We start from the raw sequence: 16771 nt of genomic DNA on the forward strand, positions 1-16771 counted from the left end.
GGGTGCTATCCATGGTGCCACTTAGCAGCCCAGATCTTTCTGAGTCTGAAAGTCAGATTCTATAATCTGACCATACATTTAAATCTGCAAGAGATCTGTGAGGACATCGGGCCAGCCCCTTCATTTTACAAATGAGGAAACTGGGGTTGACTAACCCCCCCAAAAAAAAGGAAGTGTGAGATTTGAACCCAAGTCCTCTGACTATAAAGACAGAATTCTTTTTGCTGAACCCTGCTGCCTTCACCATGCTGCCTCTCATCTCCATTTAAATTTTAAAGCATAAGGAATTCATACACACAGGTCTATATAACACCTACAAATACCTTCTCTTTGAAATAATTTTCCATTGATCCTGAGGTTTCATTGCCTATATAAACTGCCACTCTTTCTGGGGGGGAAACAATAAAATCAATCAGTGGTCCTTTCCAGTTTTTTTTTTTTAAACATAGAAGCTATGTTTAAGCTTAAAACAAAGTCCTAGAAATGATGCCATACCTTCTGAGAACTAAACTGGCAACTCTGGGATTTTGGAGAATGGGCAAAAGGACAGTGATGACCTTACTGAAAAGGGTCTTCCTTTTATATTTAATTACCTTCCATGTATTCTAGAACCAGAAGCAAAATGGCATGGATAACAATAATAGTGATGACGACAGCAGTAATTAGCATGTACATGGTTCTTTAAGGCTTAGAAAGCTCTTTACAAATATTATCTCACTCGATCCTTATAACAACCCTAGGAAGTATTATTATTATTATTATTATTATTATTATTATTGTGCCCATTTTCTACATTAGGAAATGGAGGCAGCCAGAAGTTAAGTGACTCACCCAAGATCACACAACTAGTAAGTGTCTGTCAATTTTTAAAATATCACAGCACCAAACATAAATCTCAGGGCTCACTGATGGGGGCCTTTGAGAGCAACCTTGAGCAAACAGCCATAAGAGAACCAAGATCACAAGGAGTCAGGGGTCCGTGTCTCCTTCTCTACATACATTAGTGTTTGGGATGGGATTACCAAAAGCAGCTTTTTATTTTAGCCTGGTAGAGGAGAGAAAATCTCCTAAAATCCTCAAACATCATCATTATGTTGAGCAGGTAGATAAAGCAGCAAGGAAAAGAATCCAATGTAGAGCTGTCGTAATCTTATAAAGAGACAAATTTAGCATGCCAGGAAATTAAAGGTGAGGGAAGAATCAAAAAGCATTCTCAAATACACCATATTTTCATGTAAGATGAAAAGAACCTTCTTTCCAAAATGAAAACTGATAAATCCTGGCATGGAGGCCTTCATTAATAACTGTTTCTGAGGAGGGCAATCAAGGGATCTCCTCCACCCACCCCCAAAGGGTAGGATTCCTCTCAGTCTTCCCAGTGGGTCCATGAAGATATTTTGTTGGATGGAATCAAAAGGCTATCAGTCAATCCCATGAGGAAATGAACTTAGTCTGCCACAATTGTCTTTCCACAAAGCCATGCTAATTATAGCTCTTCTCTAGGTGATTGCAAATTGATTAATGATTTGTTCCCGGATCTCCCCAGGTATTGAAATGCAGCTGACCCAGCTGGTCTGTCATTAGCAGGGTCACGCTTTCTCCCAGATGAGCAGTGCATTTCCATTTTTTCCAGGCTGCAAGACTTTCCTGAGCTGTTCCAACAAACTCTCCAACCTAAAGAAAAGTGGCTAAGCAACAGCATCTGCCAAAGCTTTAATTACTTTCATTTGCAGGTCCATGGGACCAAGGTGGGGAGGGCAGGATTCAATTCAACTCATCAGCATTTTGGCTGCTGTGCTGGGGAGAGAGATGAAGCAAGAAAGCAAGGATGCTCCCAGATGATGAAAGCAGCGAATGCCAGGCTAAGGAATGTGTACATTGTGGCAGGAGGGATTAGGAGGAGGAGAGAATTAGAGACTGGTTGGGAGAGTGATGAGGACTTCTACAAGGACCGAGGCAGTGGGAATAAGGAAGAGGAGAATGCATTGGAAGAGTGTCTTCTGTCGTAGTTCAAATGCTGCCGTGGTTGGGTGCACTCCTCATCAGGGAGCTGGAGAAGGAAATGGAGAGCCACTCCAGCATCTTTGCCAGCCCCAAATCGGGTCATGAAGATTTGGACACATCTCAGAAACAACTGAACAACCACAAGAGGGTCCCTTCCTTTGGTCTCCTAAGAAAAGAAGGGGGCAGCCAAAATACCTCCAAAATTCCAACATGAGAGATCAAGGAAATGATGGCAACCCCTGACAGAATCACTGGAGTCAAGAGGATCAGGCTTAAAGGGAAAACCAATAATAATGAGCTTGATCAGATACACTAGTATAACATTTAGGTCAAGATGGACTGGATTTTTTTTTAAACCCTTACCTTCTGTCTTAGAATCAACACTGAGTATCGGTTCCAAGGCAGAAAAGTGGGAAGGGTTAGGCAATGGGGGTCAAGTGACTTGCCCAGGGTCACTCAGCGAGGAAGTATCTGAAGCCACATTTGAATCCAGGACTTCTCCATCTCCAAGGCTGGCTTTCTATCCAGAAAAAAGGGATTGTTCATAGTGCCAAATGTTCTGGAGAGGTCAAGGAAGAGGAGGATGGAGGAAAGGGCCTGGAGATGATGTGAAATGGTCCTGGATAAAAGATGAATTTCATTAATAATGGTATAGATAACTCAGTGGATAAAGTACCAGGTCTGGAATAGGGAGGACTTGGGTTCAAATCTGGCCTCAAACACTTCCTAGCTTTGCGACCCAGGGCAAGCCACTTAACACTAGTTTTTACCGCTAGTCTGCCTTGGAGCCGATACTTAGAAAGTAAGGGTTTAAAAAAAAACTCAACAGTGGTACATACAGACACCAGATTATAATGAGTGGTTGACAGAGTAGAGAGGCACTGAGAATAGGGTTTTTTCAGGCTTTGTGGTCAAACATGAGAGACAGAGGATAGTCTGATGATGTGCAAAGGTCAAAAGAAATCATTTTTTAGGCTTAGGATGTTTGGTAAGAGGGAGGAAAGGGCCAGAATAGTGAGAGAAATGAGGAAGAGGAATGACTGTGAAAAGATGATTAACAGCAAGGTACCAGATCAAGGATTCTTCACCTGGAGTCGATCCAAAAACTTGTTGTTTGTTTGTTTAAACATTTTAATAACCATAACTCAATGTAATTGGTTTCCTTTGTATTTCCACATATTTTATTTTGTGCATTTTAAAGCATTATATTGAAGAGACCATAAGGTGTCACTAAAATGTCAAATAATTTTGTACTCTCAATAATTAAGGACACAGCCAAGGAAATTATCCTTTTCATTACTGCTGTTCAGTTGTTTCTAACTCTTTGCGATACCCATTGAGGGGTTTTCTTGGCAGAAATCCTGGAGTGGTATGCATTTCCTTCTCCAGCTCATTTTACAGATGAGGAAACTCAGAAAAACAGGGTCACATAGCTAGGAAGTATCTGAGGCCACATCTGAACTCAGGTCTTTCTGACTCCAGGTACAGCGCTCTCTCTCCTGTGCCACTTAGCTGCCCAAATTATCCATAGCCAGGAATAAAGATACCTTGGTAAGAAGGAAAGAACAGGTCAAAATATTAAGGAATTCTGAGATACGGAGTAGGTATTTTGAGGCAATTGCTGTTGGAGGACGCTGATATCAGGAAAGAGGAGGTAGTCATCAGGTAGTCATAGGTCAGGGAGGTAGGATTTAATTGGAGATATGCAAAGAAAGGGAAAAAAGTCTGGACTTCGAATGATGGAAAATTTACTACTTTGGGGAGTCATTCATTTCATTGTTGAACCTCCTAATTCTGAGAAAGTTATTTTTTGTACCAATCCCCTTCCTCCTCACAAAAAAAAAAATCTGATTTCTCTTTTTCCTAGTTTTCTCCTTTGAAACAGCACGGTAGAATAGAAAATCCTGGGCCTGGAGCCGGGTAGATTCCATCCTGGCTCTGCCACAGAGGGTTGGGTGATTTTGCAGACGTCGGTTTCCATCTCTGGGCTCAGTTCCTTCATCTGTATGAGTGGATTGGACTAGGGGATCTCCAAAGGTGTCTTCCAGATAGAGCCAACATTCTGCAATAGCCGCTCTTCTACCTGACAGCCTTTTAAATATTTGAAGACAGCGCTCATATTCCCCGGACTTCTCTTCTTCAGTCTAAATATCCTCAGGGCTCCTCCACCATTCTTCAGATGACTTGGTTTCAAACACTTCAAATCATGCAGATCATCCTGAATGCGTTCCAGTTTTTTAGCATCCTCTGCTGTATATAGTTTCCACTTTTGCCTGGAACTTTCCCCCTTAAATTTCAGTTTTAGAACCAACATTTTAAGCCTGGAATACGTTCCTTTTGGAAATTCCCTCCACTGTTGAAATCACAAGTCTAGACCAAGGACAAAAGCTATGTGTGTATAATCTCTCTATGAAAAAGTTATCATCATTCATGAATCAACCCCATAACCTCAGGGCAAAGAGCATCGGATTCAGAAGACCTCCCTTTCAACTCCATCTCTACCATTTACTATATTGGGACCCCAAGCAAGTCGCTTCTCTCTAGGGGCCCCATTTTTTCTTCTACACATAAAGGGGGTGGAATTGATCACTTCTAAAATCTAAATCACTTCCAGCTCTAAATCGATACTCTTGTGAAAATGACAATGACTATAATGATATATGATATAGCTTTAGGTATTATATATCCTATATATCATATATCTTATAGGTTTTATGTGCAACTAACTATTAATAGTGAAGGTCTGGGGGGCAGCTGGGTAGTTCAGTGGATTGAGAGCCAGACCCAGAGATGGGAGGTCCTGGGTTCAAATCTGGATTCAGACACTTCCTAGCTATGTGACCCTGGGCAAGTCACTTGACCCCCACTGCCTAGCCCAATACCTAGTATTGATTCTAAGACGGAAGGTAAGGGTCTAAAAAAAATTTGTGTGGCTCTGTTGAACTTTCAGACGGCTTTAGACTCATCCTGGAAGAGGGTAGTGGGAAGACTGCTTCCTGTGTGGGAAGGGTTCATACTCTTTTTTGTGTTGTGGACCCCTGTGACAATATGGTGAACCCTGTGGACTTCCTGTCTAAATGTTTTTAAATGCACAAATTAAAATACAAAGGATTACAAAGGAAATTAATTATATTGAAATAAAGACATCATTTTTTCCCACCCTAATTCAAAGACTCCTGAAACCTATCCATGGTTCCCAAGACAAAGAGCCCTGTTTTAGGGGGCTCAACACTACAACGTGGTACAAGCCAACAGAATCACTGTTGAATAAATCAGACCCAAACTGAAAAATGATGATCAAAAAATTAATGAAACTCTTAAACTTTAGCGAAAGCAAGGATATGAGTGGTAAAGGGAAATTGGATGAACTCCATTTATTAATGTTTGAGCACAGTAGCGGGTCCTTTAAAGCTCCCACCTAACCAGCGGTGAGCTCACTCATCACCTACAAAGTAGCTCAGTAGCCCCAAATGTCTATGTGGGTGCATCTGGTGAGCTAAATTTAATCATGAAAATGAACCAAGAACAAAAAGAACCAAAACCAAGCATCCTTGGGCTGATGCTGAAGGACTCCAAGAATGGACTTTACACCCAGAATGGGGCTTTGTATGTCAACACCCCTCCTTCATAAAAGCCCTTTGCAAAAGACTTGACTCAGAATGAGTCACTGCTTATAATACTGGGTGATCAAGAGCATAAACACACCTGTGAGTCTGAATACAGACAAAAGAGCTCCTCTCTCCTAGAATTAATCAGTTAGGAAGGCCAGCTTCCATTGGAACAGATTATTTTGGGGTGCTTTATACCAAGTACAAAAAGAATAATAATGTTTGTATGCTCTTTGTAAGCTGAAATTAAGCATTTCCAGAACCAAGAATGCTTCATATCAAATTTCTTTTAAAAAGAAAAGTTGTAGGGACAGCTAGGTTCACTCAGTGGATTGAGAGGCAGGCCTAGAGATGATAGGTCCTGGGTTCAAATTTGAACTCAGATATTTCCTAGTTGTGTGATCCTTGACAAATCACTTAACCCCCACTGTCTAGCCTCTACCTTTCTTCTGCTTTATAATCAACACACAGAATTTAATACAGAAAGAGAAGGAAGGAAGGAAGGAAGGAAGGAAGGAAGGAAGGAAGGAAGGAAGGAAGGAAGGAAGGAAGGAAGGAAGGAAGGAAGGAAGGAAGGAAGGAAGGAAGGAAGGAAGGAAGGAAGGAAGGAAGGAAGGAAGGAAGGAAGGAAGGAAGGAAGGAGAGAGAGAGACAGAAAGAAAGAAAGAAAGAAAGAAAGAAAGAAAGAAAGAAAGAAAGAAAGAAAGAAAGAAAGAAAGAAAGAAAGAAAGAAAGAAAGAAAGAAAGAAAGAAAGAAAGACAGAAAGAAAGACAGAAAGAAAGAAAGAAAGAAAGAAAGAAAGAAAGAAAGAAAGAAAGAAAGAAAGAAAGAAAGAAAGAAAGAAAGAAAGAAAGAAAGAAAGAGAAAGAAAGAAAGAAAGACAGAAAGAAAGAAAGAAAGAAAGGGAGGGAGGGAGGGAGGAAGATTTATTTATTGAATAGAGTTACATGGAATACAAGATTTATTAACTATCTAGGACATGCAAGACATTATACTAGGAACAGAGGAGACTAAGGTGGCTGCATTGTGGACTCTGCAGGAAGTATGATTCAGGGCAGAATGTGAAAAAGAGCAGGGCAGCAATCTGAGAAGAGCAAGATCACTTTCAATGAAGAGTTTCCAGGGAAGGCTTCCCAGAGAAGGTAGCACCCTAGGTGGGCCTTGAAAGAAGGGAAGGAATTCAATAGACAAGAATGGGGGAAAGGAAGAAGAATCCTTCCCGGATATGGAAAGTGGTAAAAGGAATGGCATGCAGATTCGAGACAGCCAGAAAAGAAAGGGGCCTGGAAGGTAATCTAGTTTGGCTCAACCATAGAAAATTTCAAGGGAAGTTGTATGAGATAAAGCTGGAAAGGGAAAGTGAAGGAAATGAACATTTACTAAGCACTTTACACTATTATCTCATTTGATCCTCAAGACAAACCCTATGAGGTAGATGTTTTTATTAACCCTATTTTACAGGTGAGAAAACGGAGGTAGGAAGAGATTAAGTGACTTGTCCAAGGTGTCATAGCTAATAAGCATTTGAAGCCATATCTGAAGGCAAGTGTAACTGACCCCAAGCCCAATGGTTTATCCATTGCATCACCTTACTGTACTTTAGTTTACCCTGCTGAGAACCTTGAATGCAAAGATCAGGAATTTATTTTACTTGGTAGGCAAGGGGGAAACCACTAAATGTTTTCAATGGGATAAAGGATATGATCAGAATTTTACTTATTTCTTTTTATTTTTTAGAAAGATATTTTATTTTTACCAATTCCATGTAATAACAATTTTCCAAATAACTTTTCTAAAGTTATATGATCCAAGTTGTCTCCTTCCCTCCCCCTTCCTGGAGAGGGTGAGCAATTTGATCTGGGTTATACATGAGTTATCATGCAAAACATATTTCCATGTTGTTCATTTTTGTAAGAGAATACTCACATAAAACCAAAACCCCAAAATAAAAACCCAAATAAGTTAAAGTGAAAAATCATGTGCTTTGATCTGTATTCCAACTCCAACAGTTCTTTCTCTGTGTGTGGACAGTATTCTTTGTCACAAAGCCCTCAGAACTGTCCTGGATTATTGTATTGTTGAGAGCAGCTAAGTCTTTTACAGTTGCATGATCAGAATTTCTATAAATGAATGCGCTTTTTAGTTTTTCAGGCTCTGAGCAGGTCTAGTTTAATTTTTACATTGGATTTCTCTGCTACAGATTAAGGGCCCCAGATGTCCCCAGGTGAAGCAGCCCTCTAGAAACATTGGCAAAGTTACAGCTCTGAAATTCAACTCCTTTTGGATCTCTCCTGGATAAAACTAAGACACTGCAAAAAAAAAAAAAAGGTGTCTGGCCTCTTGGCAAGGGCAGTGTGTATTTCCAGCAATCTCTTATTCCTAGATGCAATTTAGTTAATGTGTTTTTTTTGTTCTTGGATGGCCAAGAAGACAAAAGAACACCCAGGCTCCATGTATAATACAAGAGAGTTCTCCTTCTAGGGAAGAGCAATTAGAAAGAGTGAAGTGATTACACAGGAAGAAGGCTCTCCAAATGGGGTCCAAAACCTCCCGCAGGTAACAGTTCTCCTTAGAAGCTCAGTAAATATTTGTGGAATGAAAAGGGTGCATTTGAGTCGGGCTTCAAAGGACTGACAGGACTTGAGGAAGGGGGAGTTTCCCATAGAGGGGATGGCAGGAGCCAAGATGTGGCAATGAAAAGCAAATGGTGTGTTTGGGGAAGAGTGAGTCAGCCAATTTGGCCAGCCCATGAGAAGGAGGGGAGATGAAGCTGGAGAGCAACTGCCATGGGCTGGTGTGAGATGCTGTGGGCTCTGGAGGCAAAGGGGAGCTGCTAGGCATACTGGCTCTCCCTTGGGGTTCAGGCACAGCTAACTCACTTTTTGCACCCTTTACCTTCCTTTTTAGGGGCACTAAAGTGGTATCCTGGTATAGAGGGCAGAGCCCTGGACTGAGAGACAAGAAGATGTGAGTTCAGATCCAGTCTCTCATCCTTCCTGATTTTGTAACTTTGGGAAATTCTTGTAATTTCTCTGTGCCTGTTTCTTGGGGTGTAAAAAATGAGAGTTGTCTTGGATGGCCTCAAAGGTCCCGTCCAGCTCTAAATCTGGACCCTATGTAATCAAACCCTTAGAAGGTTTATGAAAAGACAAAAAATACCTACTATATGCACATAGCACCAATCTTCACCTTGCACTTTTATAAGACAGATCTAATAAACAATGGAGCCCTCCACTAAATCCTTAAGCTCTACTCTGAAGCCAGATTTTCACGAGTCTTTATTGAACAGGCTTTGCATCTTCTCTGGGACCTGCAAATGGCCCAAAGTAGGGATACTACATCATTTACCCAGGAGGGCACTCCATAAGCATTAACTGAATCTTGGTCATACAAATTCCTTGTAATGAAATTAAAATAATCCGATTTAAAATAAAGGGAAATTTCATTGAGGACATAGGGGAATACGGATGGCTGACACTGCCTAAGATGCCAGATGTAGTTCTGGTGTCAGTTGATCTAGTTAACTCTTTTTCTTTGTTAAAAGGGGAATGTTGGGGGTGGGGGTATAATCTGGAAATAGCCACGAACTGTGCGGTAGAAACAAAAGTCATTCATGAGACTTTTAAAACAAATAAATTAATAAACAATTGAACAAAAGGAAACTCTGTAAATTAGCAATAGGTGAGTAAGAAGCAAGGGAGGCCAGGTAGGGTAAATCAGGAATTCTAGTCATGCATTGTCCCCTCTGGCAATCTGGGGAAGCCTGTGGACCCCTTCATATTTGAATATTTGTAAGTACATAAAAAACATAGGATTACAAAGGAAACCAATGATACAGAAGTACGAATATCAAAATAGAGAAAAATGATTACAGATCCCAAATTTATAAAAGCCTTGGGGCAAAGGCAAAGATCTGGAGCTCAAATCCTACCTGGGGTGTTGATTAGATGTGTGACTGACCCCCAGTAAATCCTGGAACCTCTCTGAATTTCCAAGTCCTTATCTATAAGATAAGGGGTTTAGGAATGAATCTCCTCTGAGGTCCCTGAAGCTCCAGATCTGTGATATGGGGTGTTTTATTTATTATAAATGATCTGTTTCCAGATGCTGCCCCCAACCCACACTATACCATTATTCCTAGGTGAAAGAAAGAGCAGGTTGACTTATTTTCTGTAGCTTCAGCCCGCTAAGGAAAAGATTTGCCTAAAATTACAAGGATGACTAATCTGTTGATAAAATTCTAAAGATATGCAAAGCTTCCAACAGGAATAAAGCCTCCAGCAACAAAAATCCTCCCTTAACATAAATATGTGTCTAGCTGATCAAATCCTAAGGAAGAAAGATAAAGAGTACTAGGAATTATCCTCCTTCTTCCCTTACTATTTCAGAAAGAAACAAAAAGGGGTTGGGATCAGGAATAGGATTTTCCAGAAGAATCACCAGCATAGAACCAAGATAACTCATACAACATATGATAGAGGTTTTAGTGTCTACTTACTTAGCAGGAAGAAAAAACACAGTGGCCCAGGGAGCCTGGTTTGCCTCTGAGCAGTACAAAAGAAAGCAGTTTGTTGATTTGGGGACTGGTGCTGGGGAGTCATTTACTAACTGGGAAGTCGAATACAGGTTGGACCTTCAGGGGAGGTTGAAATAAATGCGTTAATCTGGGTGACTCTGATCAAAAGAAAAGGGAGGAGGGCTGCTTCCATCAGGACCAGCTGTATGATCTAAGAAGTAACCTTTTCCCCTTAGGTTGATCTAGGAATCAGCCAGGCAGCCATTTAACAAGCATTCCTTAAACAATTTTTCTAAATAATTTATTTAACATTAGAATTAGCTGATTTTTAAATTCCTAGCATATGTCAGGGTGCAAAAAAAGATGAAAGACAGTGCCTACTCTCAGGGAGCTCACAGAGGAAATGCCGATGTCCTCACAAGATGTATACAGGATAAACTGGAGATAGTCACCAGAAGGGAGAGGGAAAGGCTTCTTGCAGAAAGCTGGGTTTGGGCAGAGGCTTAACAAAGCCAGGGAAGCTAGGAGGCAAAGATGAGGAAGGAGAGAGTTCCAGGGATGAGGGGGTGGGACAGAGAGTCCAAAAGGCCAGCACAGAGAAGTGAAGGGTCTAGTCTGATATGGTCCATGAGAGAGAAGGCTGGTGTTGGAAGGGAGAAAGAAGGAAAATTCTAACTAAATGCTGAAATGGTTAAATATTTTCAAAGAAATGTAGACATTGGTTTCAAGTACCAGCCACCTGAGCAGCCAAGGATGCACCTTCCACGTATCCTTCCTCATTGTTGAGGGAAAAACAAATCATTCCCTTTTGTTAAGAACTTATGAAAGTCTGGGGCAGCTGGGCAGCACAGTGGATAAAGCACCATGTCTGGAGTCGGAGGTCCTGGGTTCAAATTTGACCTCAGATACTTCCTAGCTGGGTGACCCTGGGCAAGACCACTTAACCTCCATTGCCTAGCCCTTACTGCTCTTCTGCCTTGGAACCAATCCACAGTATTGATTTCAAGACGGAAGGTAAGAGTTTAAAAAAAAAAAGAGAAAGAGAAGTATCTTAAAAGTCTGGAGCAATTTGGTATGGAACCATTACTTAGTATTGATCCTAAAATAGAAAGAAGGTATGGGTTAAAAAAAAAGTATTATGCTAGGGGATTGGGATACTAAGACAAATGAAACAATATTAATTCTAAGACAGAAGTTAAGAGTTTAAAAAAATGATTTATGAGAAGTCTGAGCACTTCCAGGGATGAAAAGCTTGGGATGGAGTGGAAAACTCTGTTTTTAAGAGATCTCTCTTTTGCAAGATTAGAGCTGGTGTCATGAGGGGATAATGGGTAGTTTTGGGGTTGTTGTTTTTAACCCTTTAAAGCTTTGCTTACTCACAACCATAGAATCTTAGACTTAGAGCTGGCCAGAGCTGCTCTTAGAGGCCACCAAGTACAACTCTCATTTTTTACATGCACAGAAACCGAGGCACAAAAAGTTAAGATTTATGTGGTGGCCAGAAAGCTCAAATTAGAGCTGGGATATGCACTGACTGGGCAATGCTCAGTGAGCCAAATCTCTTGGTCCTCCACCAAACTTCAAACACTGGAAGGTGCAGAGAGGCACTGACTTGCCCTTTGGATGGGGGTGCCATTGCAGGTTCATGCTCTCCCTAAATTATGTACTTTTTGTCTTGACATCATAATAATAGTGCCCAATTAAATGGGCAAGTCATTTAATCCTATTTGCCTCAGATTCCTTATCTGTAAATGAACCAGAGAAGAAAATGATACACCATTCCACTAGCTTAGTTGTGTGACCCTAGACAAGACACCAAACCTTGTTTGCCTCAGTTTCCTCCTCTATAAATGAGCTGGAGAAAGAAATGGCAAACCGTCCTAGTATCTCTGCTGAGGAAATCCCAGATGGGGTCACAAAGAGTCAGATGTGACTGAAAAACAACTTAACAACAACAACAACATTTCCTGGAGCATAGGGGCCTGTGGGACCTATAATACTCCTGAGTGTGGCCTGCCATATTTAGGAAATAGTTAACAAAAATATTTCTTAAATACAATAAAACACAGATAATGCCAATATGTGGTTTTCTAAGCCAATAACAGCCTGTGGGGATCCTTCCTATGGTCTAGTGGCCCCTTCTTTCTATTTGAGACTGTTCCCACTGTCCTGCAGGACCACCTGGAGGCTCCCCACTTTTTTTTAATCCCTGAGCTCCGAAGGGGTTCTTTTTCCAGCACCTGAATTTTTCCATGAATCAGAATTCAAGTCCCTCTTAACAATCTTATCACCCTCCCCAGGCCTCAAGAAAAAAAAAATATGGAAGCCCAACACACCTTTGAGTTTCATCTGTAGAACCTCCATTCCCCCCCCCCCCCCAAGTAACCAAACAGTGTCTTGTGGTCTGGGATCAGGAAAATTTCCCATCAGTAGCCGATCCCATCTACCTGGCCCGGCTGGGCACAAACCCCAGCTGTACAGAACTTCAGAGAACGGGAGGAGGCACATCTGTTCAGTTTCTCCCTCCTGAGAGGGGGAATATTCTTAATTAGGCAGAAATAGAGCCCTCCCCACTCCCTACAAGATCCAGTTGCTATTTAAGCAGATTAATTGCATTTGGTCATTAGCCATAGCCTTTATGTTATGGCCCCTGTGGGAATAGGGGCCTCTGTGTTATTGCCCATAAATGAAAAGAAGTGTGATAGAATTATAGTAATTCCTGCCTGGGCAGGGATTTGTTTATTCTGCCTATCGCAAGTTAGAGCCAACGGCCCCAAATGAAAGGCTTGCACAGCCCCAAATAGATCTCTCTGCTCCGGAGCAGGGCTGCTCTTACATGCTCATGTGCACACGTTTCTGCACCGTTCGTGAACAATAACAAAAACAGAGCCGTCGCCTCTGATGCATCATAAAACAAATATTAGTGTGCAATTGATAACACCTGGCAAGCAAAGGCAGGTCTTGATCAAGAGTCGGATGCTCAGCTTTACTCTCAGAGAGGACCACTGAATTCTCGGAATTTTCCGTGGCCCAACGATTAGGATACACGCGTGATGTAACGAAACTCCAGCCTACTGGAGGGAAACTTTGGGGTGGTGATTTTTCAAAGGAGGGAAGATGATTTCAGCAAACTGAAACGCCTAACAGGCATGGGCATAATTCAAGATAAGTACATGCTTTGAATCACTTTTCCATGGGTGTGGACAAACTGATTTGCTCTGAAAACTTTGGAGTTCTCAGCCCCTGATTACTGGCTACGATGGCATATTGCTTTTTAATTTTCGGGATCTTGCAAAAATGGATGTTTTTGGATAAAAATGATGGGGAAACGAGGAATTATCTTTCAAATACGGTGGGTTTGGCTCCTTTAAGCAGAAGAACTAAAACTGAGATTTGGGGTATTTTTTGCCTTTCTCTGTTTCCACAGCGCTTGACACAGCTCTTGGCATATAATCAATGCTTCTAAATGCTTACTGATTGACTGATTGATTCATTCATCTCTCTGCAGAGGAAAAATGAATCTGTGGTGTGTAAACTTTTGCAAGAGTACCCTGGGTGCACCGCTGTGTAGGTACACAGTGACGGTTACAAAGAGATCTGGGTCACAGATGTGAATTTATTTCATTCGGTGCTTTTCTATACTCCTGTGCTACTTGGTTAGCCTCCAAGTCTCCTTTTCTATACAGGACCCTTCAACCCTACCCTAACTGTCTATTCCCTCAAATAACAATACACTCTGATTGGGGACAAGACAAGCTTGTATATATGCAAATTAGAGGCAATTAGACCTCAAATGACCTGTATTTGCAATAAAGCCTGTGCAAAATAAAGTCTTTCTCTGGGAGAAAGAAAAAGGGGGGGATTCTGAGTCTCTGCCCATGCTCAGTTTTGGAAGTCACACATTTAACATGAAATGAATATTCAGATATACTCTGAATAACCAAAGATGATTATTGGAGCCAATCTTGATAGATAGCATCCAACCAATGTTTTTAAATGATCCAAATCCCACTGTAACATCAACTCCCAGAATATTATGTTCCATATCACAGGGTTTCACTTCTTATAATATACTAATTAGATGCAAATTAAAATGTCCTCTCAGCTCCAGAATGATCAATTTTGAAAAGCTCTGAAGTAGTCTTTAAAAGAGCCTTTAATAAATGGGGACAGGGGGAGAGAGACAGACAGAGAGACAGACACAGACAGAGAGAGAAAGAGAGAGGGAGGAAGGGAAGGGGAGAGAGAGAGAATGAGAATGGAGGGTTTTAAGTTTTTTTTCATCATGAACCCCTTTGACAAACAAGAGAAGTCTATGGACACCTCAGAATGTTTTTGAATGAAAAAAATAAAATACACAGGATTACAAAGGAAATCAATTATTTTGAAATTCAGTTATCAAAATACTCAAAAAACAAGTTCACAGACCCAAGTGAAGAAGCCTTGATATAAGGGATCCTCAAAGCTCTTTTAAGAGGAGTATATAAAGTATATAAAGATATAAAACAACATCATAGAAGACAACTTTTACTGAGTATGGTACCCTAGTAGAACAGGGCAATGCCAAGGAGCCACTCAGGGTTATTAGAATGGTATAGAGTGGGGCTAAATAATAGCATAAAATCACAGATTTCTCAGTTGGAGTAATTTTGTTCAGTTCAACTCAATTCACTTTAATTTCATAAATATTCATTAAATGACTACAGGGGGCAGCTGGATGGCTCAGTGGATTGAGAGCCAGGCCTAGAGACGGGAGGTCCTAGGTTCAAATCTGACCTCAGACATTTCCCAGCTGTGTGACCCTGGGCAAGTCACTTAACCCCCATTGCCTAGCTCTTACCACTCTTCTGCCTTGGAACCAATACACTGTATTAACTCCAAGACAGAAGTTAAGGGTTAAAAAAAATTTTTTTTTTTAAAATGACTACTATGGGACAGACACTGTTTTAGTCTTTGAATATATAATGGAGGGAAAAGGGGGGAAGCAGGATACAATGAAATAGTCCCTGCCCTCAAAGAACTTACATTCTATTGGAGGGAAGGATTTGGTGAATATTGATATTAGTATTATTTTAACCACGCCAGCCAAGTATATGGCACATCCTTTCATTTTGTCTATTTGTTCCCTATTTCTGGCAATGAGATTTTTTATTTTGTCTGCACAGGTCTCATATGTGCTAGTAGATATAAATTAATTACTTCAAAATAATATACCGTATTTGTTACTTTTGAATGAATTACCTTGTTTTAAAGATAATATGGTATTTGTTGTCTAGTTGGTTTTTAGTTGTATCCAACTCTTATAGCCCCTTTTGAAGTTTTCCTGACAGAGGTCCTGGAGTGGTTTGCTATTTCCTTTTCCAGCTCATTTTAAAGATGAAGAAACTGAGGCAAATGGAATGAAGTGACTTAGCCAGTGTCACACAGTTAGTAAGTGTCTGAGGCACATCTTGAACTGAAATCAAATAGTAATGTTGCCATGCTGATCAACCATGTAAGACTTGCCTACCATGATCCATACAATGATATACCACAAACTCAAAGGACTCATGATGAAAAAATACTCTCCACTTTCATAGATGAACTGAGTACTAACTGAAGTACAATTTCCTCACTTTTCCTTTCCCTTTTTTTGAAATATGCCTGATATGGGAATATCTTTTGCATAATTTTACATGTATAATTGGTATCATGTCTCTTGCCTTTTCAGTGAATTGGGAGGGAGAGAGCAATTTAGGAACTCAAAATTTAAACAGAATTTAAAGGGGGTAGCTAGGTGACTCAGCCAAGCTCAGAGACATGACATTCTGAGTTCAAATCTGCATTCAGACACTTCCTAGCTGGGTGCGTCACTTGATCCCCAGTGACCAGCTTTCACCACTTTTCTGCCTTGAAACCAATACACGGTATGAGGTTTTTTTTCCTCAAAAGAATTACAAAATAAATACAAAGAATAATAAGGCAAGTGAGAGTTAAGAACTGTTACAGAGACCCAACATAACTCTTTCATCATATATTTCTTTTTCCCCATTAGTACCTCTGTAAAATAAGATTTGCATTTTAAAGTTATAAAGAAATTTCACAATTAAAGTATATTTCCCAAAATGAGGGGATGCCCTCTGATTGGAGAATGGCTGAGCAAATTGTGGTATATGTTGGTGATGGAATACTATTGTGCTCAAAGGAATAATAAAGTGGAGGAGTTCCATGGAGACTGGAACAACCTCCAGGAGGTGATGCAGAGGGAGAGGAGCAGAGCCAGGAGAACATTGTGCACAGAGATTGATACACTGTGGTACAATCGAATGTAATGGACTTCTCTACTAGCAACAATGCAATGATCTAGAACAATTCAGAGGGATTTATGAATAGATAACACTATTCACATTCAGATGAAAAACTGGAAGTGGAAACATGAGGAAAAATAACTGCTTGATCACATGGGTTGACGGGGACATGATTGGGGATGTAGACTCTAAGTGATCACCCTGGTGCAAATATCAATAATATGGAAATGGTTCTTGATCAATGACACATGTAAAACTCAGAAGAATTGCTTGTTGGCTACGGGAGTAGGTGGGGGGAGGGTAGAGAAAGAACATGAATCTTGTAACCGTGGAAAAATATTATAAATTAATTAAA

The 16771-nt window shown here is 40.6% G+C and overlaps 1 protein-coding gene across 1 annotated transcript in view; it reads right to left on the bottom strand.

The window, feature by feature from the left end:
• Positions 1-16771, bottom strand: part of SH3RF1 (SH3 domain containing ring finger 1) — a 227585-nt gene that overhangs the window by 66745 nt on the left and 144069 nt on the right.

This window comes from Monodelphis domestica, chromosome 6, assembly GCF_027887165.1.
Source record: "Monodelphis domestica isolate mMonDom1 chromosome 6, mMonDom1.pri, whole genome shotgun sequence".
Lineage (NCBI taxonomy): Eukaryota > Metazoa > Chordata > Mammalia > Didelphimorphia > Didelphidae > Monodelphis > Monodelphis domestica.